Here is a 25,527-nt window from a genome sequence, read left to right as displayed (position 1 = left end):
CAGGTGCCGCCCCAAGCACCAGCTTGGGTGCTTGGTGCCTGGAGCCGGCCCTGCTTCCAGACCTACAATTTCTATGATTCGGTGAGCAGTGGAACTGGAGTCAAAGGGCCCATGCTTTCTGAAGGGACTGTTATGGACGACACACCAAGGGAACTGGTGGAGTTAGGAGTTAGGCTGGAAGCAACTCTGCCACATGGACTGAGCAGTCCACAGAGTTTAATAAAATTCCACTTGTTCAACTTAACCTGCATTCAGCTTCACTCTTCACTAATGAAACAATGGGTAGCACTGGCACAGGACAGTTCCTCTCCTGAATCTTAAAAAGCCAGTATGCTCTACTACATTTGTCAGTGTAGCTCTTTCTACTGTATGTCTAGGAATGCAGAAATCTACTAATCTTCATGTGTGTTGCTTATTCTTTCTGTAACATAAAGTAACATAACGCTAAAAATCAAAGCCTAAGCTTGTCAGTAACTAAAGGCAGAGAATCCTGCAAACTCATCAAAGAGACACTGCAGTATTTAATCTAGTCTATGAAGTTTCTACCACAGATGCCTCTGCCATGATTGGGGCACTGAAGGTCATTTGTGAACTCTGAATTGCTGGTTGTGTGACAGCAAAAAAAAAGAGGGCTGAAAGAAAGGTTAAATTAGAGAGGCAACTGGAAGTTATTCTTGTATGTAGAAGTACATTAGCTAAATTAATGACAGTAAACCTCCAATTAGCTGAATGTTGATGCTGATTTACAAATTTACAAGGTAAATACGTGCTTTTTCCAGCTAAAGAATTGAATAGGGAACTGTCTAGCCTTCACATTGTAATAAATGGATTTAAGTAATCACTTGCTATGTATCAGTGCATACTAATTTCATTGATATTATTCACGCATTTTATATTTACAATAAATCTCTCCGGATTTCTGACCTCAGTACAGAAAACATAATTTATGACCACATTTTCTAAAATGTCATCCCATAAATATGAGGGCGGACAAAGGCATGGGAATAGATTCAGTATCCCTTCACTTTACAGTAAGCAGTTTACCATCTTATTTATAAAACAGGCAACTCCTAGTAGGCTCAATGTACCTGCATTTAGCTGATACTAAAAGAAAGTGGAATTTCCAAGCCAGTATCTGTTTCATAATTAATATGAATTTATTGAATGCTCACATTATAGTAAGGAGAGACAAAAGAGGATAGCTATTATAAATTACATCAATTGTATGTTTTACAGTGTGTTGGAGAGTAAAATAACTAAAATATAAAGCTCTTAATTGGGCAGTGTAATTGGTATATAGCTATATTGAGACTGGATAGGATTTTCCTACAAGGTGTCTTTCAGGGGATAATGGGTGTAAACTGCTTGGCACTGTAGAGATTTCTAATAGGAACAAAGCTTTGTGGTTCCCTATACAGTAAATATTTGCATTGTAGTGCTTGCCTCTGAAGAGGAATTTATTAGTGGATACAGATTTTACGTAGTATCATTGACAGTAGCTACTCAGTCAGTTAATTTATAAATCCTTAGTGGCATACTTCATGTTATGTTCTCATGCTTTCTCATTTTAGAACCCATAGCTCAAAGAAGATTTTTACAATGGCCACAGTGTATATTACACCGAGAATGTGGTATTTTCTTAGCACCCACATATCTTCAGGCCACTGTCCTAGTAATAACAATGAGGAGTCCGGTGGCACCTTAAAGACTAACAGATTTATTTGGGCATAAGTTTTCGTGGGTAAAAAATCCACTTCTTCAGATGCATGGAGGGAAAATTACAGATGCAGGCATTATTATACTGACACATGAAGAGAAGTGAGTTACCTTACATAATGCCTGCATCTGTAATTTTCACTCCATGCATCTGAAGAAGTGGGTTTTTTACTCACGAAAGCTTATGCCCAAATAAATCTGTTAGTCTTTAAGGTGCCACCGGACTCCTTGTTGTTTTTGTGGATACAGATTCACATGGCTACCCCCTGATACTTGTCCTAGTAATGCTCTTTCATATCGATTCATTTAGCAAGGTATTGAGATATAAGGTGTATTACCAAAATCCATAGCTTTTCCTCCTAATAGGTTTCCCAACTAGGGTCCTTTTGAATCTTCTTTGAGAGGTCACCTGCAGGCTTGAAATACTTGGGCATCTAGATGCCCGCTAATATTGACTGTATATCTGAAATCAACGAACCAGCTCATTAGAAGAGAGTGTAATCTAAACAAAATAAGCGGTTATATTTACCTTTCTCTGTAAAGAGAGAATCATGGCTATATGTTGTTGCAGCTATCAATGCATTTTGTACAGATAGATGTCCACAAAAATGGCTCATGGGTTGGACTAGACAGTGTAGGGAACTAATGTGCATAAAAATTTAGTTCATATAATGTATTAAAAGTATATAAAATAAATAGTTTAGTGAAAGTTTCTAGTAGAATTTATGCTGAATACTTTGCAGTTATCTATATAAGATAAGTAATATGGTGTCACTTTAACCGTGGTTGATCTGTACACTGCAATTAATACAATGTGATGGTATATTGGTTGGTTTGTGCACTTGAGCAAGCAAGAAGTCTGAGTCACTTTGGTCACCATATTGGCAACGTGTCGTTAGCTGCTGCACAATTGGTTGTGGGTATATTGCAAGGGATATAATATTAGTGGAGATTTATTTATGGCTAGAGGGTGAGCTTGACATCCTTTCACCAGTTCTGGCTAAAATATGGATTACTCAGTTCACAATTTTACAGGTATTCAGAAATATTTCATAAGTTTTTATGATAGATTAATACATTAAATTGACTCAGGTGGAGATGAACTTTATTGCAAAAAATTAGTTGTTTCTCATATTTATGAGGATTCTTAAACCTTATTAACTACTCAAGTAGAGAGAGAGAGAGAAATATCTGCATTTCTGGTTAATGCTAATTTCATTTCACATTGACCTAAATATGAGTTTGATGCAATTTAATTAGCTTCTTTTAAACTTTGTGATGAAAATGTGTAAATTTAAACATGTTATATTGGTACTGTTTTTCTCTGAGCTTGTGTTGCTATCAATGAAAATTGCTTTGTTTAGTTTTTGCCTTCAAAATCTGCTCCATTTCGCCTGCAAATTTTCGTCAACCTCAGGTCAAGCTATCTGTTAAGAAATGAAGTGCAGATTAGAGAGACTGGACCATATGGTATTATTTCCCTCTTAAGTTGTATAGTGGGAAGGTGCAATAATGTAAACAAGACAAATCACTGCTGAGAAGATAATTTATTTAGATTTTGTTGTCTCTAATACAGAAATGTATGATGAAGTGAAATGCCCCTAACACTTTTAAAGATGCTGAAATATGGGAAGTACTTTTTGGAATTCAATGGCAAAATGTAATGGCTCTGTAAGTTCCACTTTCAAAGAGCTGTTAGACTGCTTTTTGTATTGAATAATATTTAAAGAGAAAGGAGCTAAATTTTACATTACCTTTTTGGTAAGAAAATTAGCATTTGTTTTCTGTAAGGTAATTAGTGTCTGCTATAATATCTACTCAGACAGCAGTATGTCAGCTCTTTTGTAAGAGTTAAAGATGAAAAATTATGGCATCTTTTGCATATTTGATTCATGAAAAATAATTTGTCCCAGAGAAACTTCTTAATGTTCTTGGATAATTTTATCATCTGGTATTTGGCAACCATACATTTTAGAGCAGCCATTTCCTTCCTGTATTTTGATTCATTATTTTACTATTCCAGAAGTGTAATGGACCTTGTTTAGAAAAAAGAAATGTGTCCTTTATTTAAGATTTCTTTTACAATAGTTATTGCATCTTTTCAAATTTAATTATGTCTCAGTCCTTTCCAAATCACGTAAGTTAAAGGTCCCATCCTACCTCTCCCTGAGGCATCATTACAAAATGTTCCCAGATGGAGTCTACTGCTTAACTGATGATTTTAGAAGAGATTAGCCCCTATGTGATAGTCTTACTCATTGACGGGCTTGTATTTTATGTGTTTCAGTGTTGAATTTGTAGCTTCCAAATTATCCTCTACTGTAATATATAGGACACTTCATCATAAAGTGGACTGAATTTTACAAACGACATGCCCTTTCTGCCAATCATTTGCATTTTAAACCATAATTATTTCTGGCTCACATTTCCATCAGATGAGTCTTTATTCATCCGCATTATTATATCAAATGAGCAGGTATTGTGTGGCTGGTAAAAAGGATGTAAGTAAAGAATGGAGTGAGTGCAAGTTGACATAGCAGAAGTGTAAATATTTCTTAGAGACTCACGCCTTTACTCAGGGAGTTAGGTGGCAACAGTAGGTTGGCTCCATTATATTTAGCCCTGGCTTGAACCATTCTTCTGCTTTTCATGTGCAATGACCTTCATGATGTCTTTAAAATAAATGACTCAGCATTTTCCCCTCCCAAAAGGAAAAGTGTATTTTGAAGTCTTTAATTCATGAAGGTGTCGGAAGTCTAATCTTATCCCCCTTTAAGTCAGCTCTTTCAAGCACTGAAAAGGAGTGAATATCTAAAAAGGACCAAGTGACTACATTTGTGATTTCAGTGCCATACATGGTGGAAGTCGGGCTCAATGGGTAGTGATCAATGGCTCCGTGTCTAGTTGGCAGCCGGTATCAAGCGGAGTGCCCCAAGGGTCAGTCCTGGGGCCGGTTTTGTTCAATATCTTTATTAATGATCTGGAGGACAGTGTGGATTGCACCCTCAGCAAGTTTGCAGATGACACTAAACTGGGAGGAGTGGTAGATACGCTGGAGGGTAGGGATAGAATACAGAGGGACCTAGACACATTAGAGGATTGGGCCAAAAGATATCTGATGAGGTTCAACAAGGACAAGTGCAGAGTCCTGCACTTAGGAAGGAAGAATCCCATGCATTGCTACAGACTAGGGACCGAGTGGCTAGGCAGCAGTTCTGCAGAAAAGGACCTAGGGGTTACAGTGGATGAGAAGCTGGATATGAGTCAAGAGTGTGCCCTTGTTGCCAAGAAGGCTAACGGCATTTTGGGCTGTGTAAGTAGGAACATTGCCAGCAGATCGAGGGACCTGATCATTCCCCTCTATTTGGCATTGGTGAGGCCTCATCTGGAGTACTGCATCCAGTTTTGTGCCTCAAAATACAAGAAGGATGTGGAAAAATTGGAAAGAGTCCAGTGGAGGGCAACAAAAATGATTAGGGGGCTGGAGCACATGAGTTATGAGGAGAGGCTGAGGGAACTGGGCTTATTAATCTGCAGACGAGAAGAATGAGGGGGGATTTGATAGCTGCTTTCAACTACCTGAAAGAGGGTTCCAAAGAGGATGGATCTAGACTGTTCTCAGTGGTAGCAGATGACAGAACAAGGAGTAATGGTCTCAAGTTGCAGTGGGGGAGTTTTAGGTTGGATATTGGAAAAACTTTTTCACTAGAAGGGTGGTGAAGCACTGGAATGGGTTACCTAGGAAAGTGGTGGAATCCCCTTCCTTAGAGGTTTTTAACCTTGATGAAGCCCTGGCTGGAATGATTTAGTTGGGGATTAGGTCCTGCTTTGAGCTGGGGGTTGGACTAGATGACCTCCTGATGTCCCTTCCAATCCTATGATTCTTTGAAGTCAGTAGTACACCTCTACCCCGATATAACGCGGTCCTCGGGAGCCAAAAAATCTTACCGCGTTATAGGTGAAACCGCGTTATAGCGGGTAGGGAAGGCTCCTTGTCCCCTGACTGCCCCCCGAGTCCCTCTGCCCCTTATCCAACCCCTCGGCCCCCGCCTGGCACCCTTAACACGCCGTTCAGAGCAGCGTGTCGGAGCCAGACATGCTGACACGCTGATCTGCCGGAGCACACAGCCCTGCCCCCTAGAGCGCTGCTTTACCGCGCTATATCCGAATTCATGTTATATCGGGTCACATTATATTGGGGTAGAGGTGTATAAGGCCATTTATTTCCTCACACAAAGAAATGGCCTTAACCATAAAACACTCTAGGCTGGGTTATTGGAAGGTTGTTCATTGAGGGAAATTAATTTTATTATAACACTGCTTGATATTATGTAGATTTCTTTCCCTTCCACCCATCTTCTTTCTCTAAGTCATCAGTACTTAGCCACACTGAGGCTACCATAGAGGCTTATGGTAGAGCAGCCAACACTCAAGCACCCCTTGTGGGCAAGGGTGGCTCTGCAGCACCCTGCCTCTTATATCCCAATTGAGTGATTGGTATACTATTGATTGATTAACCGTTTAGAGCCCAGTGGTGACAGGGAGTTCAGCCATTAAGTCAGCTACAGTATTCTGATTATCATCAGAGTGAGAGACTCGATGAGCACATGAGAAACAACGTGAAGTAATTATACTTGTGTTTATTAATATGTTTATTTTCCAAATAGGTACTGCCAAGAATACTTATGGGTATGTCTTCACTGCTATGAACCACCCACCACATGCCTGCAGCTAGCCTGAGTCAGCTGACTCGTGGGGCTCGGGCTGTGGGGCTCTGAATGTAGCTATTCAGGGTTGGGCTGGAGTCTGGGCTCTGAGACTGCATGACAGAGGAGGGTCTCAGAGCCTGGGCTATAGCCCGAACGTCTACACTGTAGTTTCTAGCCCCAAAGCCTGAGCCTAGTGAGCTCTGAGGCTATGTCTACACTATTTCTCCCGCTGACACAGCTACTGCCTATCATGGAAGCAGGAGTTATTAAGCCAATGAGAGAGCTCTTTCCTGTCAGCTTAGAGTGGCTTCACCAGAAGCGCTACAGTGGCATAGCTGCATCAGTTCAGCTGCGCCACTGAAAATAATGTAGTGTAGACATAGCCTGAGACTCGGTGCCCACCGTTTTTTTTTTATCTCAGTGTAGACGTACCCTATAACATAAGAGATGAGAGATAGTAAAACATGTCGAGCACTTGTATATTCATCACTTATGTCTTCTGGTGGTAGAAATCCAGAATAGGTGGGGTGATCATCAGGTGTACATCAGTCTGGAATGTCCCAATGTATCTCACATGGCACGCAGGCCAGGTGACAACTTTTATAATAAGTTATGCTGATTCCACCCTTTGATACATGCTCATTCATCCCCTTTTTCTTATCTGAGTTTCTGTACCCTACTAATATTGGCGTTCCCATCTCCTGTAAGCTACTTAATCATTTATGTTTTACTTATCAGCATATATGTCAATTACTTGCAATGGCATTTTTGAGATTAAATATCTAAATATTTGGCTTACACCCATTTCTTAGAATTGCCCAAATATCGAAAACCTGTACTTTGTGGTTGCTGACAGAACACGCATCAGCACTTTAGCCTACTTGTTCATCGCAGCATTTTATCTTGAGACACGGGGTCACTATAGATTAGCCCCTTATGTCAAACTAAATCCAGGCCTTCGTCTTGATTAGTTTGGCTAAGCTAAGTATCTTTCAGGCCTGAAGTCCTGTATTCCTCTACCTCCTACTCATACAAAATGGCTAACATGATATAGTTAGCTACACTCTGTTTCCCCTCTTCAGAGCCCCTTAGCACTTCACACAGTTTTTCCAAATATAAAGCCCTTTGCTGGGTTAATTTATTACAAGAGTGCCATGCATGAAAATCATAACAAAAGTCCAAAAACCATAATCCAGAGTTCCCCAGCACAGTTCAAATATTATATCAGTCATCATACCAAATACAGTTCTGGTATCTCTCACAAGGCCTTGGCACTCCAGTATGGCTCTGGTGTCTCTCACCCCACCCCACCCCCAGCCCTTGTAGCTGGGGTGCTTCTCTGTCCTGTTTTTCTTAACATGTATGGTTCTAGCTCTTGCTTGGAGACATCAGCAGGCTCACCGTTCCATCATTCCTGAGACTTCAGTCCTCTCTGGACCTCTGGTTTCAGCTCTCCATCTCAGAGAGCCAGCAGGAATCTCCCTGTGCTGCTCTCAGCCTTCAGCTCTCTCCAGTCTTTTCTAGCCATGGTTGTCTGTCCTGGGGAAGTTTGTAGGTGACCATCCCCCCCCCCCCCCCCAAATTCTCCCCGCCTTCCGCTTTCAGCAGTCTGATCTGGCTCCACAGCTCACTAGGGAATTCTCACCATTCTCTGAGGAGTGTCCCCTCTATGAAGATCTGACTCCAGCCTCTGCTCTTCTTCTGAAGTCTCTCTACTTCTCTTGGGGCTTTGGGTGCTGAACTCTCTGATCCCTCTGGTGTCTTTTGTTCTGGGTTTTGAACTCTCTTGCTTTTGGGCTGTCTCTCATTTACAACTCCCAGGGGCAGCTCCGACCTTCTCATTACACCAGCCTCGGGTGCACCTGGACTGGAACAGGAGAGCTGGGCCCAATTTCATTTAAGGGAACAGTTACTTCATCCTCTTCCCCTCAGCATTCAGAGCTGGACTGAAAGCAATCCATGGCCCAAGGCCAGTGATCCCCAAAATGTGGGACATGACCTCCTAGGGAGGCATGAAAGAACTTTAGGGGGGTGCAGCAGGGCCTAGGCCAGCCCCCACAGGGGATAGGCAGATAGCACCACCCAGCGCTACTCAATCCCTGGCCCCAGCCCCCAGCCGCAGCTGCACCCCAGCTCCTCTCCTGGCCCCTGCTCCTGGGCCTGCTCCCGGCCCATGGCCCTCAGCTTTCTTGGCCCCTGGCCCCCTCTCCCAGACCTGACTCCTGGCCATGGTTCGGCCCCCACTCCTGGGCTCCAGCCACAGTTCTGCTTCCGACCCCCCACCCTGTCCACGGCTCCCTGGCCTCAGCTCCGGCCCCAGCCCCAGGCCCAGCTGCGACTCCACTCCCAGTCCAGGGGGCGCGGACACGTTCCATTGCTCGTAAGGGGGAGGGGGGTGAGAGAAAAAAAGTTAGGGCACGACTGCCCTAGTCACACGGTGACATGCTTAGCTCACAATTGCTGTGCCTCCAGAGTCCCACCCCTGCACAGCGGCCCTGCCTCTGTGCCATCTTCCACAGGGTCCCATCCTCCAGATAGGGTATGTGTACATTGCACATTCCTTACGGCAGTGTAGAGTACATACACTGCATGCCCGTCCCAGCATGGGTACAAACAGCAGTGTAGATAGTGAGACACTGCTTAGGTGAGTGAAGACGTGCCAGAGCTATTGGGTAGGTGCCCTACAAAGCTCTCTATATGCCCAGGCATGATCTACACTGCTATTTTTTATCAGCGCAGTGTCCTGCTGCTTGAATCTTTCCCAGCTGCAGGGAAAGGCTCTGCTGTGGGGAGGCACCAGGGAAAGGCTCCGAACCTTTCCCTACCACATGTAGTAACACCACAGTGTGGCTGCAGCCTGCTTTTCACTGCAGTGTGTAGCTACGTGTAGCCTACTCACAGCTGCCAGTGGTGTGCAGTGGAGACATACCCATAGAGTGGTAATGTTATGGCAAGGGGAGCCTTCTCCCTTCCAAGAGAGATGGGAGCAGAAGCATGGGATCCCTTTCTTTCTCCAAGAGTGGCAGCAGGGGTCCCTTCTCCTCTCCAACCCCCAACAGCTGAAGACAGGTGGGCTCTCAGTATTTACTCCAGTAGCCAAGGTAAAGCTGGGTGGGTGGGCTGGATCCATTGCACTTGTCTTTTCTTGTCACACAAACAGTCCTCAGCTTGGGATGGTATTGGTAAGATCCTCCAGAGAAGTGGGTCTTGGAGTTACCACTCCATTGAGATACCTGGGGCAATGCAGACATCTAAGGGCTGTTTTTTTCCAGCTGTCTGTAGGCTCAGGCAGATGATACTGTATCGGTTACACTCAGGTCACATTTTCAAGATCTTCTCCCTAGCCAGAGGGCAGGAACTTACTTTTTCTTTTAAATGAAAGCTTAAATTCTGAAGTAATCATCTGGCTCTAGGAACTTGGGCTGTAAGCATTAGCCTCTAGTGTTTCTACTGAGGCTGTTGATTAATCACAGTTAACTCACATGATTAATTCAAAAAAATTAATCATGATTAATTGCACTGTTAAACAATAGAATACCAATTGAAATATATTAAATATTTTTGGATGCTTTTCTACATTTTCAAATATATTGATTTCTATTGCAACATAGAATACAAAGTGTACAGTGCTCACTTTATATTATTATTTTTGATTACAAATATTTGCATTGTAAAAATGATAAACAAAAGAAATAGTATTTTTCAATTAATCGCATACAAGTACCGTAGTGCAATCTCTTTATCGTGAAAGTGCAATTTACAAATGTAGATTTTTTTTTTGTTATATAACTGCACTCAAAAACAAAACAATGTAAAACTTTGGAGCCTACAAGTCCACTCAGTCCTACTTCTCTTTATCATGAAAGTTGAACTTACAAATGTAGAATCATGTACAAAAAAATCCCCTGCGTTCAAAAATAAAACAATGTAAAACTTTAGAGCCTACCAGTCCACTCAGTACTATTGCTTGTTCAGCCAATCACTAAGACAAACAAGTTTGTTTACATTTATGGGAGATAATGCTGCCTGCTTCTTATTTACAATGTCACCTGAAAGTGAGAACAGGCTTTCGCATGGCACTTTTGTAGACAGTGCTGCAAGGTATCTACATGCCAGTTATGCTAAACATGCGTATGCCCCTTCATGCTTTGGCCACCATTCCAGAGGACATGCTTCCATACTGATGATCTTGTAAAAAAATGTGTTAATTAAATTTGTGACTGAACTCCTTGGGGGAGAATTGTATGTCTCCTGTTCTGTTTTACCCAGATTCTGCCATCTATTTCATCTTATAGCAGTCTCAGATGATGACCCAGCACATGTTCATTTTAAGAATATTTTCACAGCAGATTTGACAAAATGCAAAGACGGTACCAATATGAGATTTATAAAGATTGCTATAGCACTCGACCCAAGGTTTAAGAATCTGAAGTGCCTTCCAAAATCTGAGCGGGATGAGGTGTGGAGCATGCTTTCAAAAGTCTTAAAAGATCAACACTCCAATGCAGAAACTACAGAACCCGAACCACCAAAAAAGAAAATCAACCTTCTGCTGGTGGCATCTGACTCAGATGATGAAAATGAATGTGCGTCGGTCTGCTGTACTTTGAATCATTATCAAGCAGAACCCGTCATCAGCATGGACGCATGTCCTCTGGAATGGTGGTGGAAACATGAAGGGGCATACGCATGTTTAGCATATCTCTTTAGCATATCTGGCACGTAAATATCTTGCTACGCCGGCTACAACAGTGCCATGCGAACGCCTGTTCTCACTTTCAGGTGACATTGTAAACAAGAAGTGAGCAGCATTATCTCCTGCAAATTGTAACCAAACTTGTTTGTCTGAGCGATTTGCTGAACAAGCAATAGTACTGAGTGGACTGGTAGGCTCTAAAGTTTTACATTGTTTTATTTTTGAACGCAGGGGATTTTTTTGTACATGATTCTACATTTGTAAGTTCAACTTTCATGATAAAGAGATTGCACTACAGTACCTGTATTAGGTGAATTGAAAAATACTATTTCTTTTGTTTTTTACAGTGCAAATATTTGCAATAGAAATAAATATAAAGTGAAGACTGTACACTTTGTATTCTGTGTTGTAATTGAAATCAATATATTTGAAAATGTAGAAAATATCCAAAAATATTTAAATAAATGGTATTCTATTATTGTTTAACAGCGCGATTAATCACGATTAATTTTTTTAATCGCTTGACAGCCCTAGTTTCTACTTTAATCCAGCCCTGTCAGTATGATACAAGTAATACCCATTAATTTCAAAAGGGCCCCAGAAATATGGTAGAACAATTCAGAGGGAAGAATGGCCTAGTAGGTAGAGCACTGGACTCGCACTCAGGAGACCTGGACTGTATTCCCCACTCTGCCACTGGCCTATTGGGTGATAAGTCCCTTCTTCTTTCTGTGTCTCAGTCTCCACATCTGTAAAATGGGGATAATGATGCTGACCTCATTTGTAAAGTACGTTCAGCTCTACAGCTGAGAAGCGCTCTATGAGAGCTAATTATTATTATTTTATGATATTGGGTCTTATCCTCAGCTGCTGAAATCAATGTAGCTCCACTGAAGTTAATACAGCTATACTGATTTACCCTAGCTGAGGATCAGGGCCATTACCTTTAAAAGAAATGGCATAACTAAAGAAGGCAACTCTCTTTGAAATAAACTGATAGTTTGAAAATCTCTGTAAAGCTCCTAAACCCACACCCATGTCCACCATGTCTAAAAAGCCTGCACGTATTCCCAAGGCACAGACACACCTGGTCCTCAGTCACCTATTTAAAAATTCCATAGGTGCATAGATTGTCCATATACACCAAATGAGGTGGATTAGACTGTATTTAGGTGCCTATTCAGCTTTAAAAATATTGGTCAAGTGTCAATATCAAACTTACTATCGCAAATGCAGTAATGTGATACTGAATAAATGTGGTAACAAGTTACAGATCTATATTGTTCCTCCAAAGATGCATTTATGCACTTGGGCGTCAAAAAATTAACCCTTTAAAATCAAAGTGCTTAAGAATGGTTTGACCTTCTACAATAGACGTATAATACCCAATTTTAAAATTGTCCAAATACTTATTTACATTAATTTACATTTTTACTTATTTCACAGGTGTTTTAAAAGAAGACTTTTTAAAAAAAAAAAATCTGATCCATAAAAACCCTATATTTTGATCTGTTAAAAGAGGTGGTAACCTCCAGAAACCAAGCAATTCCATTATGGCTAAGATACAGCACTTAATTCACCCAGTAATGTCTACTATTATAGTTGTCTTTGAACAGTGTGTGACCTTACATAACATGAGTACGTGCTGTAAAGACTGGGAACAACAGAACGTATAAAGAATTGTGCAAGAGAGTAAGCTCTGAATTTTCTTGTACTTGTGGGTTTCTCAGACCCTTGACATTATTTGAACTTAGTCTTTGTGATTAATTGAAGTTAAAGTAATGGATGAACCTCAGGTTAATCCATTAAAGATTATTTTAATTAGTAAAATTCTAATTTACAATAAATTCTACCACGGTAAACGTCAGCACTATATCCTCAGCTCTTCTAGGTATTGCAACAATTTGTAATGAATCAGTGTCTACATATGTACTGACACCATCCTCGCCAGCCAAACTGCAGACTTGTGGCATGGAGAAAAGAAAACAAGAAGTTTGAGCTCTAAAAGAAAAAAAACAGGCCTCTACATGTCACTTTGACCTTGGTTGGTTGTCACTTGATGTATTTTATCTTCTTTATGGGCTGGCCATCAGAGAGTGCTCTGATCCCATCCTTATAACTGATCCTGTTGTTCTCCATTATTTTCTGCTGTATGGAAGGTCTGCCAGATTATCCACAGATAAGCTTTTTGACTGTGTGGAAAACATGTCAGCTATGCAAACTAATGGAAAGAACAGCAGATCTTTCCAGGTTTTTGAAATTATGAAAAATAATTGTATTATTGTGCAGCAGCATAGGTTGATACATACATGACACACACAAAATGTAATGAATACATTCTACATGTGTTCTGTTTGTTACAGATTTTCAGTGTTGTGCTCAATTAATACTGTCATTGCAAAATTATTGATGTAGATTTGTCTTTCAAATATACTTCACTCTCATTAGAAGACTCTCCATTTTAGAACTTTCTCTTCCTCTGATATAATGTTACTGAACTGCAGCAAAGCCCATCAATCATTCAGGCTTTTATAATATCTCAAACAAAATGCTGTTAGCCCAAGGATGGTGTTTAGTTTTCTAAATAACCTGACATGCTGTGTAAAAGCACTTGCAGTTAGTCCCAATTGATCTGAAGCTCTGTGCACCGCCTGTAGGTCTGTGGGGACAAATCCAAGATGTAGTGACTAGAGCTGATCAAAAGACAGAATACTATCCTATGCGAAATTCTGATATTTTGACATTTATTTTCTTCCTAAATTGGGACAAGAAGTCAAAATATTGAAATTTTTCACAAAACAAAAAGTTCAGAAGAATTTTTATTTGGAAATATTGCAATGCTTTGTATTGACATTTTGGATCAAAACAAAATGTTTCAACCTTCCCCATTTGAAATGGTTCATTTCAAGTTGACATTCATTTCTGCATCTGCTTGATCTCCCATGGTGCATGTCTCCCCTGAGGCAACCTGCAGCTCAGCCACAAGGAGAGAAGGTGATACATCATGGGTGCAGAACGCAGAATGGGGACATCAGGGACCCAGAACTACAGCTCCCATGAGAAGCACAGCAGCTCAAGTAGAGGTAGAGATTAATGCCAAGACAAACCGAAGTGTTTCAGTCAGATTTTCCTGACAGAAAATCACACCAAAATCAAATTTTAGATGTCGAAAAGGGACTTAAGTAGGATTCAGTAGTGCATAAACCTTGTGCTGGCTCTCTGAACTTGGGTGAGTTTTTCCCACAGTGCAAAATTCAAAGGTCTTGACTTCACACACATTAATAATTTTTTTGAAAAATGATAGGCAGAAAGAACCCCTTTTCTCTCCTCTTTTCTCTTTTTTATCTTTAAATACTTCAGAGAGGTTTCATATAAGGGAGCATATCAATCGGCTATCCCTTTGGCTCATATGGGCCTGAAAATCTTCACCTTGTGATCATAGAAACTATTCATGTTCTAAAATTATTCCAGCCTAAGGCTCAGCTTAACTGCTGCAGAAGTCACTCCCTCACCAATACCTGAGAGCCTGATTCTCCAGCACATCTGCTAATGATTACAATCCCATGTAAGCATTATACTCAGCAGTAAGTATTTCCAAGACTGGGTCATCAGCCTACAATACTTGTACTCCTGGTCAATCCTTTAAATACTGTATATTGGCCTATAAGACTTTCCATGGTTCTTAATCAGTGAGTTTGCCACTAGTTATCATTTCAGAAAACCACCATAATGACTTAAGAAGTTTCCTAAGCAGAATCAGCAGAGTATACCTGCTTTAACTAGTTGTCATAAAGTTATGTTATGACTTGAGACGCTCAGCTAAATTGTGGTCCCATTGAAGCTAGTGGCAAACTGTCATTGAATTGAATGGAATTTGTGTGGAAGTTGGGATTGACAGAATACAAATTGCTTTTCAATTTGTGATACACTTGGGCTCTGTGAGTGGTTAGTCCTTGATTCTCCATAGAGAGAACGAGTGAAACTTCCAAGCTTTGATTAATACATGTACTTAAAATAGGAGCCAGTGGGCTAACTGTACAATGGCCACCCTTAAAAACTTTCTGGTTTTGCTTTCTTAGGCTTGGTCTACACTTACCCCCCAAGTCGAAGTAAGGTACGCAAATTCAGCTACGTGAATAACGTAGCTGAATTCGACATACCTTACTTCGAACTTACCGCGGTTCAGACGCGGTCCACACGCGGCAGGCAGGCTCCCCGTCGACTCCGCGGTACTCCTCTCGTTGAGCTGGAGTACCGCAGTCGACGGCGAGCACTTCCTGGTTCGATTTATCGCGTCCAGACCAGACGCGATAAATCGAACCCGGAACTTCGATCCCCAGCCGTCGAACTACCCGGTAAGTGTAGACTAGCCCTTAGACAAATAGATATGGTTACCTTAGCACTTACAGGCTTAACAGTATCTAAACTGTGCATTAGTTACTATAGGAAATACTTAAAATAATGCAACCTGAGGTAAAAATTTTTCGTTCTCCAATGCATTGTAAAGAATAGCTGGCAAGTTTTTAAGGGTGACCACTATAGTAATCACTTAATAAGCGATTGTACACATGACATGTATTCAGCATAATTAATCAAAACAAAGGTAAAACAATACTGAGGGCAAACTACTAGAGAGACACTGTTGAGTCAAACTTAAGCACCTAACTCACCTTTGTGCTTTGAAAATCCTCCCTTAAAATTTTACAAGACAAAATTTTACATTTGTAACATCAGTACAAATATTTCCATGATTTTTAAAGTCCTAATGGACACAGATATTTAAAAAAATATGCATTGCAGTGTTTTCACCCTATGCATTATAATATTATTACATGAGAACATAAAGGGCGAAGAATAAGCTGACAAGAAAAAATGTGCCCAAGCAGAAAGAAATGCAAAAAGCCAACCGAGAAAGCATAGTGTAAATGGTAAATTAGATTTGTAAAATTCTTTGTTTGAATAGTGCATCAGTGATAAGGGAAAAAATCATCTTTTTTTAAATACACAGTGACAAATTCTCTGCTAGCATAACTCTACTGGTTTCAGTGCACTTATGCCAGCAGAGAATATGGCCTGTGATGTTTAACCCAACAGTCACTCTTTAAAAGCCCAGTCATGAAAATACTTATGCATGGCAATAACTTTGGGCCTACAGTTGTGAGTAAAGTTACTTGCATATGTAAATGTTTGCAGTATTGGCCTTAAATCCATATGTTTTAATGCGCATGAGAAGTTGTCACGTTGCAGAATAGGGAAAGTCCTTTAGGAGATAAAAAATATAATCTCTTTTTTTTTGCTGCTTTTTTTTGCTGTTGAATGTGGCAATTTGGGGTCTGAGGTTTTAGGTTTGCATGAAATTTTGGTTTGTTGCTAAGCAACTAGCTTCTTGAAAATGCTAGAGTCATTGCCTAGTATGAACTATCCTGCTTAGATAGAGGTAACAGATAAAACGGCTAACAATTGAGAACTTTTACTTACTTTAATTCTGGTAACAGCTCCAAAATCAAATATAATTCGGTGGCAACTGAGTGTCATTCTTTGTGATTTTCTCTGCTACTTGTGATTTTTTTAAATTAAATTCTACAGGGGTTATTTAACTACTAGTATTTTCTAAAAGAATAGAAAGTTAAAGAATTGGGGCCTTAACATTTAAGCCATAATATCAAGCTTTTCTATACTCTCTACCACTTTTAAATTTAAAGCTTCAGTGATAAAAAAAAACCCAATTACGAGCTATCTCTTGTTGAAACTAGAGATAAGCACAAAATCCGCTTACATTCTGTTTTATTTTTATATGATTGCATTTTGTTTTAATCTTGGAAATCAAATGTGTTTCCTAACCTGGTTGCAGTGGAGTTGGAAAAATAGATTCCCAAGACCAGACACATCAGTTGCATGTTACATAGGTCTGTGAGTTACTGAGTGGGAGAAGCATAGTGCCTTTAAGCCCCTTGGCTCAGAAGAGAGTGTGGTGGGTAGGATGTTTCACTCAGAAGGGTTGAGGTTAGCATGCGCCATTCTTCTAGTTCCCCACACTGTTGCTGTAGGCTGGGTACAGCTCAACGATGGAAGGAAGAGGGTATATGGATGATAATGGGGGAACTGGAACTGAAGAAAAAAGTAAGAGTGTAGTTTTGGAGTGCTCTCACTTTATTTCAGCTCTCTGACAGCCGCAGTCAGAAATGGATGTGTGTGACATAATCACCTTTTATCCCAACCCTACAATTCAAGCACTGAGGAAAAATAACAATGCTGAATGAACTGACAATATAACACCATCCAGACTGAACCTCCCACCTCTGCATATCTCTCAGGTATTTTACCTTTTTGACCTAAACAAGCCTCTGCCGCATGCCTATCTAGCTTTCATGATTGTAAATGAAGCATGTCAGAAAAGCTGCCTGAGGAAGCTGTGATGGACAATGTTATTTGAGCTAAAGACATCTTTTCCATACCATTTAAAATCTTGCCGTAATATCTTCTTTTCATCCCTCCATTGGAATCATTGTCCTGCATTATACTCAGAGAGTAGATGGGCCTCAGCAGGTGAGGAGAGTTCGTCACTACAGGGAGCTGAGAAGATCTGTTAGCATAACCCAGTACTGCAAAGGGTAGCACATGCTTGGGTTCCTCCCTACACAAATAGAAATTTTTAAAAAAGGGACTACCTTGTTAAAATAATTCTGGATGGCTGATAAGCTGCGGGTAATTCCATAAAGAAGGCACTTTATTTTGCTAAGTAGGGATACAAATAATAGCAATGTAGAATGAAAGCAGACTTCAAGATATAGGTCCTATGCCAATGGCATCTTGCTAGCCCCCTGATGAGAGCCTTCCTTCTAATGGCACATATAATGAGAGATTTACGACTTTTGGCTTTCTGATAGCAGACCAGAACTCATTCGTCCGTTTCATGGCAGATCCTGTAATCATCTCTGCAGGCAGTCAGCTACTGCTTCAAGATGTGCAAGCAGTGAAAGATAATTCAGTTAACAAATCTCATGATGCTCCTTGTAATAAAAGTAAATTTATCCTGACATCTTAAGAAAATAATTTTCTATTTTGCTTACACAATGAATCCTCTTGCAGAGAGGACTGACTTCAAGTTGTTTTGTTTACTCTGTTTTGAAAAACTTCCCCAATGAAGCTGCATTAAAATATTGATACACCTCTATCCCGATATAACGCGACCCGATATAACACGAATTTGAATATAACGCGGTAAAGCAGTGCTCCGGGGGGGGGGGGGGGGGCAGGGCTGCGCACTCCAGCAGATTAAAGCAAGTTCGATATAACGCGGTTTCACCTATAACGCGGTAAGATTTTGGGGTTTCCGAGGACAGCGTTATATTGGGGTAGAGGTGTACTTCTTTAGCACAGACTTGAAGCACTTCATTTTGGGGTGGTTGGGTTTTGGTTTTAATTTTTAATTTCTTTTCTCTACAAAGAGTGAATCAGTTTGAAAAAAGGAATCAAAAGAAGGAGACGGCTGCTATTATATTCCTCAATTAAACCACATACTTCACTCTGATTCACATTACAAACTTCTGTCTGTTGCTTTGTGTAGAGATGCTGAAAGAGATACAATAGCAGTGCTGATGCCTTCTCTCTCTCTGGGCCTGTTAACTCAATTGAAAAGCCCTCTTAATGCTCATTGCTATGACTGCGAAAAATAGGTGTGTTTTTTTTGTCTCGTGGACATACAGCACAGGTAGTTTTCACCTCAATGTAGCTGCTTCGGGTAAACCCCAGGTGGGGAATATAGGGTTTTATATATGCAGGATTGGATTTTCAAAAATATTCAGCATTTGCCTACCTCTATTCCCATTTTAAATGTTGACCTCAGTTTGGTTGTACATTTTTATTTTAATAAAGATGGCCTGCAATTGAAGAAAAATGCAATTTTATTTGCTTCTTGATGAAATATAAAGAAACCTGAAAAGTGTTGAGTAAATTTGTCTTTGTCATTTATTCTCGTTTGGCTTTTACCTTAGGCCTTTTTCTACATTAGAAAGGATTTGCTGAGCTAGCTATACCAGCAAACTCCCACTAGTGGAGAGATATAGCTTATATTGTTTATGAGTCTACACCAGCAAAAGAACTTTTTTGAGTCATAGAGTTTAAGGCCACAAGGGACCACCAGAATATCTAGTTTGCCCTCCTATATATCACAGGCTACCAACACCACCCAGCAACCGCACATTAACCCAACAGCTGAAATTAGACCAAAGTATTACAGCCCACAGGAGACACGACTACTGTGTGCCACAGGCAAAGAATAGGAGGGATTGAGATGCACCAATGTCCAAGTCAACCACACTCACATGCTGCAAAAGAAGGCGAAACCCCCCAAGGTCACTGCCAATCTGACCTGAGGGAAAATTTCTTCCTGACCTCACATATGGTGATTAGTTAGACTGTGAGCGTGTGAACAAGAACCAGTCAGCCAAACATCTGAGGGAGAAAGAATGCTCAGTGCCACCTCAGAGCCTTGGGCCACCCCATCCAATGTCCCACCTCCAGCTCTGGCCATCCTTGAAGCTTCAGAGGAAGGAGAAAAAAAAAACAAAAACAAACAAAAACTGAATACATTGGCGGGGGGGAAGGAGGAGGAAGGGAATCCCTTCTTGACCCCTGCAGGTGGTGGCTGGTATAGCTTATACCAGTTCAACAAATAAAATAAGCTGTACTCGCTAAAGAACTTTTTGCCAGTATAGCAGCCTTTACGCTAGGGCTTTTGCTGGCACAGCAATGTTGGTTAGTTGCTGTCTTGTTTCACACTCCTAACTGACATAGCTATGCTGGCAGAACTTTTAAGCTTCTTTTAAGCTTCACGGATCCAGGACTTAGGAATATCAGGAATGTCAAATCGGGTGTTCATTGGTCTTCCCTGGTTTTGCTGGATGACTCACTGCAGATCTGAGATGTGCACTGGGAGCTTTCTTAGCCTTAGCCATTGTGGAGGCTGGGGTACTGAACCTTTGATGATTACATCTTTTCCCCCAAGTGTTTTTCAGGTTTTTGAGTTAAATATGTATTAAGAAAAACAACAAAAACCCAAACTGTTTTAAACAGTATAAATAAAACTCCTTACATGTCTTTGAATGATGCTATATATAAATATATGCATATAGCTTGGGGTGGGAGAGTTGTATGGCTGTCTTATCTATAGATAAAATGCCTTAAACAAAAGTTTTAAATTATACCTGAGATAATTTTGGTTTTTAATGTATAAGTTACAAGCATCTTCAAACATCAATGTCAAACCAAAACAACTGCTGTTAATTACCATGAAAGTTTTGAAGATGGAATCCTAATATAACTGTCCTAGTAACAAACAGTGTAAACATTCCAGTGAGTTAGGTGCAATTTAGAACTTTGTGACACTCTTTAGCCACAGAAGTGGAAGGCTGGGAGGCTGACTTGCCTCTGAGATATTTTTGGATCTTAAACTGTCGGTTTTGTGCCACTTGTACATAACATTTATCAGCTGATAAAAGACCTTGTATGGTTTCTAAATCTTTAGTTAAATATGATCAGTGAAATCAATGAAGGTGAATTTTCTCTTTCTAATATTATTTATAAGTGCTAGAAATTATTTATATAGTGCTAAGTGTTTTACAGACAGCCAAAAGAAGTCCATGTCCTTGAATACTTACTATTTAAACGGACAATTTGGAGATATAGGATAAGGATTGAGGATCAACAAAAAGCAGATGATTGAGTGGAGATGTTTAGCAGCTTTCTTGTTAGTTTCAATGTGTGTGTGTTCCAACATTTCTCTACTAAACCCTTATTTAAGAGAGAACTACAGTTGAAGGATTCTGAGAAGTTTGTTCTGAGGAGAGACTTAAAGAAAGGTAAGATGAGGGCAACACAGGCCAAGTCAGGGCATAAAGTATATGAGACAGGCTGAACGCGCAAGAAAGGGCTAAAGGCCCAGTTAGTCAAATTCACTTCACCATGGTGGTAATTAGGTAGTTACTTGTCAGCCAGGCAGGGTGGGATGAAAAGCATCAGGTGAAAACTCAGCAGACGCCTGGGACTTATAAATAGGCTGAGAACTCAGTAAAGAGGGAAGGAGCCACAGGGAGCAGGCAGGGTTGCTTGCTTGCTCACACATTCGTTCACTTGCTCACTCTGTGAAGAGCTGAAATGCCAAAGACTGTGGGAGGCTAGAGGCCTCAGGAATACTTTGACTGGGCAGGACAGTGCTCAGTAACAGAGGCAGGGAAATACAGTGGATTAATCCCAGGAGGCGATTAAGCTCAGAAGATAGGTTGATTCTCTGGGACTTTGGACTACATTGAACATTTTGTTAACGAACCGCTTCTCAGCTGGAGGGCTGAGTGGCACATAAAGGCAAACTACCTACAGTGGGGAGCTAGAGAGGAAGAACCCACGCTTCACGGCGTTGTGACACAAAGAGGTGCCGATAGCATGGATAGGAGTTTACATAGAGAGGAAGAGATCAGAGGGTAGTGGGGAAGTATATTTGAAAGTTGTCAGCAGAGATGGCAACTGAATGAAAGTGTGCAACTTGCACTACTAAAAATTGGGGTGCTAACTGCCTTTTGGTGCCCCCACACACAGTTTCTTCCAATGACAGGCATTCACCCCACTGTTTTGACTGCACTTGCTCTGAGCAAGGTATACCATGCCATTCTGCAGCATGCCCATTTACACAAGTGTAGTGCCAGTCAAGACCAGAAGTTCTGGTGTAATAATCCCAACAGTGGCCTGTCTGGTTGAGTTTCTATCAAGCTTTCTACAGAGTCTTTGCGTGTACAAATTGTGCTGTGTACACCTCAGGTTCATAACATAACTGTTTCTCACCAGCATACCCATCTTTGCAACCACTGTGTTTTAACGGGCCGATTTCAGACATCACCTGAGTGTGCTACCAGTTGGTCCAAGGCAGACATCCAGGCATTTGTGAGTTAGAGATTCAGTTCCAGCTCCACTCTGTAATTACGAACACCACAGGCTGTGCCCTGGTGTCCAGATGCCAAGGAGTGTATCATTTCGTCCAGCAAACAGTGCTGTGAGAAAATAAAAGGGTTAAAGGTGCAATATAGATCGCAAGGGTCAGGATGCCAACAGCTGCCTCCCCCTTTTTCACGAACTGGACTGTACATTCAGCATGCATCCATCTACGAGCCTGAGGATACTGTTGGATAGTACTGAGGGACTAGGAAAGTCTTTCTCAGCCTTAAAGACAGGGTTTGTGAAAATAGGTTACAGTGGAACGGGATAAAACAGAAATCCTCAGGACTTCATATCAGGAACAAGCTTTCTTTTCTCCCCACACTGATAGGAAATACTTGAAATGCCATGACTTCCATAGCTGTGTGTCAGGGAAATATTGAACTTTATATTTTGTTGAATGATAATTGTTATAGTACAAAGCACTTTGTCAGCAACAAGAACCTGTATGGGTGCTCTGTGCCTGACATTTACTTCTAATCTAAGCTGCTGTTATTTCATGCAGTGTCCTCATTTTAAATGAGGAGCTTCAAGCTCTTTTCATAAGGTCAGTATTGGTGTTTTTACTGTTCACATGAATTAACAAATGTGAGGCTTCCAAGAATATATATTTGAATAATAGCAGGGAAGTTGGTGGAGGTTTATTCACTACTTTTATTAATCCATTACAGCAATTGTTAAATTGTTTGCCAAAAGTCGGAGTATCTGCCATCACTGGGATTCCCATGGTAGCATACAAGTGTCATTACCCAGGACACGATGCAAAAAAACCCAAACTGAATGATTTAGCAGACAGGAGAAACATTCACTTCCCCCTTCTCATCTAACTTTCTCCGACCACAAAATGGCTGAACAAACCTACACCAAGGAGATCTGTGGGGAGGTTGCATCTGTGGACAGTAGCCGTAACTGTCTATGGATATATTTTCACTGTGGAAAAAAAGGGATGTATTTAATTCAGGTTAGCTGATTCAAGTTAAAATATCAGCGAAGACATGGCAACTTGGGTTAGCAGCTCAAGTTAAAGCCTGCAGGTGAGCCTAGGGTTGAACTTGAGTTAGCTAAGTTAAGTTGAGTACACATGGTTTTTTGCAGTGAAAACATATGCTAGGAGAGGTTACCTTGAAAGCCGTAATTTACATCTTATATATTTCTCTGTGGACTTTGACATCTTATCCTTGTTTGACCTTGTAGTGTTTCTTCTTTCTCTTGGACTTTGAATACAAGTTATCTGAGAGAAATACAGGCGAAAAAACCATCTGGTACAGCATGCCTGCTCAGTTTTGGTTTATCTTTATCCAGCCTTCCAGCTTTCCTTATACACTGTGATTAGCATTAAAAAGTCAGTATTTACCCACAGTTGCCTCACAGAGATATCTGAGAGAACTGCAGTTTTCCCACTTTACTTACAATAGGAAACAATTGAAAACTGTAGGTTAATGATGATTTTTCAATTACTACCATTGCATTTGGCAAACCTCTGATTTTTCTCCTGAACTAATTCTTACATTTTGCTTTCATGACCTACCTTGGCCACTTATCCCACATTTATTTATTAAAATTAATATTTTTAAAAAGCACAGAGGAGAGGCACCTTTGACAAATATTAAAAGTAAATCAACATATGCAACAGTCTCTCTTCATCCAAATATCCACATTTAATGTATCACTGCAAGTACCCCATTCTCCCTACAAACACCAACCCACATTGTACTTCCCCTTTCCCAAACAATTGTGGACATCTGTAGGTTTTGCAGCTTCCTCTACTGGTCAGCAGATTTGTTCGGCCTCCTTCAGACAAAGGGGAGGAGCGAGTTTCAAAGCTGAGAACCCCTTGTAGTCACTTCTGTGCCAGCAGCTCCAGGTGTTTTAAACTAAGGAAGCGGCAGCTCCAGAGCATTCATTAGTGGTGGAATGAAGCAGTTATTACTATTTATGTGGCACCTGAGAAGGGTTAATTTGTCACCAGGAGTCCTGTGTTGCTAAGTAATTCCGAAAGAATCTTATTCCAAACATCATAACCATTCCTGAGTTCTCTACCTATTTATACCCTATTTCTTGGAGCTTTTACTGGTGTAAAACATGACACCGTGAGCTTTGTCTTTCACCTTTGCAAGAACTTCTGTTAGCTCCCCTCAAATCCACTCCTTCCTGACTCCCTTCACCCTCCTCCTCATTGCTGGATTCTTCAGCCTTGGTTGGATTCTTTGTTGCTCCATGCCTGTGCACTTTCTATGGCAACAACAGCCTTCTTTTGATATGGTGACTAGTACTGTACACAGCGGATCCACCACAGAGTCATGTCAGCAGAGCCCCAATGGTGGAAACTGTGCCCATAGTCCACTTTGAAGGCAGTGCTGACTGGCTGCAGATTTCTTCACAGTGCTTCTTATGGGCACTCCAAGAGATATTCTGTATCATTGAATCCTTCTGGGCAGCCTCTGCTAGCAGGCCTCCTAGGGAGCCCCAGCTGCAACTTGCAGCTGCCTCCCCACAATGGAACTCTCAGAAGAGCAGTTCTCACTGAAGCAGATGGAGTCACACAGTACACCCCCTTCTCCCTCCCCTGATCCCTGCACCAGTGGGAAGGACTCAAACCTGCTATTGCAGATGAGGTTTAATAAGCAGTTTCTGCAGTAAGAGGATCTGACTTCTATTCCTCTGCTAATACAACAATGTATGTAAAATGAAATTAAATTTAGTAAAAACTGCAGCCTTGTGCAGTGTGTTGCGAAAACGAAAGCCTATGTTCCCATGAATTTTTACTGCAGAGTTGGTTGGGCAGAAGAGTGAGGGAATTTTATGCCATTTAAATACTTATTTTATTACTTTGCATTTTCAAATAAGCACCGAGAAGCAAAGAAACGTTATTTATGTAAAATGACTCACAATGTGTGGTGTTAAAGAATGCCCAGTTACAGCAATCCCAGGCACCATGCGGCCCAGAAAACTAAAAAAAAACAAAACCCTCAAACCAACAGCCAAACAAAATAAATCAAACAAAAGTTAGACCAGATAAATATACTCACATTTACTAATGCGATTTATGAACACTTTTAAGGCTCCTTTGCACTGCCAGGGTAGTGTATAATGTCCTTAGTTCAAATAAAAACAAGGTCCATAATGTCTTGTATCAGACACTAGTCTCAGACTCTGCAAAAGACAGCCAATTTGTGAAGGCCCATACTCCAAAACCCACTGGGGGTCAATGGGAGACCTTCCATTGACTTCAATGGGCTTTTGATCAGGCCTCAGTACAGCGTGAGACTGTCCTGGAACCTATCCTGGGAGCAGCCTCGCAGTGTGGTTTAAAGTGCAACCACTGGAAACAGGGAGATGCGGTCTCTCAGGGCTTGTCTACACTTACCGGAGGGTCCGGCGGCAGGCAATCGGTTTTCTGGGATCGACTTATCGCGTCTA

The 25,527-nt window shown here is 40.9% G+C and overlaps 1 protein-coding gene across 1 annotated transcript in view; it reads left to right on the top strand.

The window, feature by feature from the left end:
- CUNH10orf90 (chromosome unknown C10orf90 homolog) overlaps positions 1 to 25,527 on the top strand; it is a 176,191-nt gene that overhangs the window by 79,883 nt on the left and 70,781 nt on the right. The gene's annotated exons all lie outside the window — the stretch shown is intronic.

Source organism: Terrapene carolina, unplaced genomic scaffold (assembly GCF_002925995.2).
Source record: "Terrapene carolina triunguis isolate 2854851 unplaced genomic scaffold, T_m_triunguis-2.0 Scaffold95, whole genome shotgun sequence".
Lineage (NCBI taxonomy): Eukaryota > Metazoa > Chordata > Testudines > Emydidae > Terrapene > Terrapene triunguis.
The sequence above is the reverse complement of the archived record's forward strand: the minus strand, read 5'-3'. Positions and strand labels throughout refer to the sequence as shown.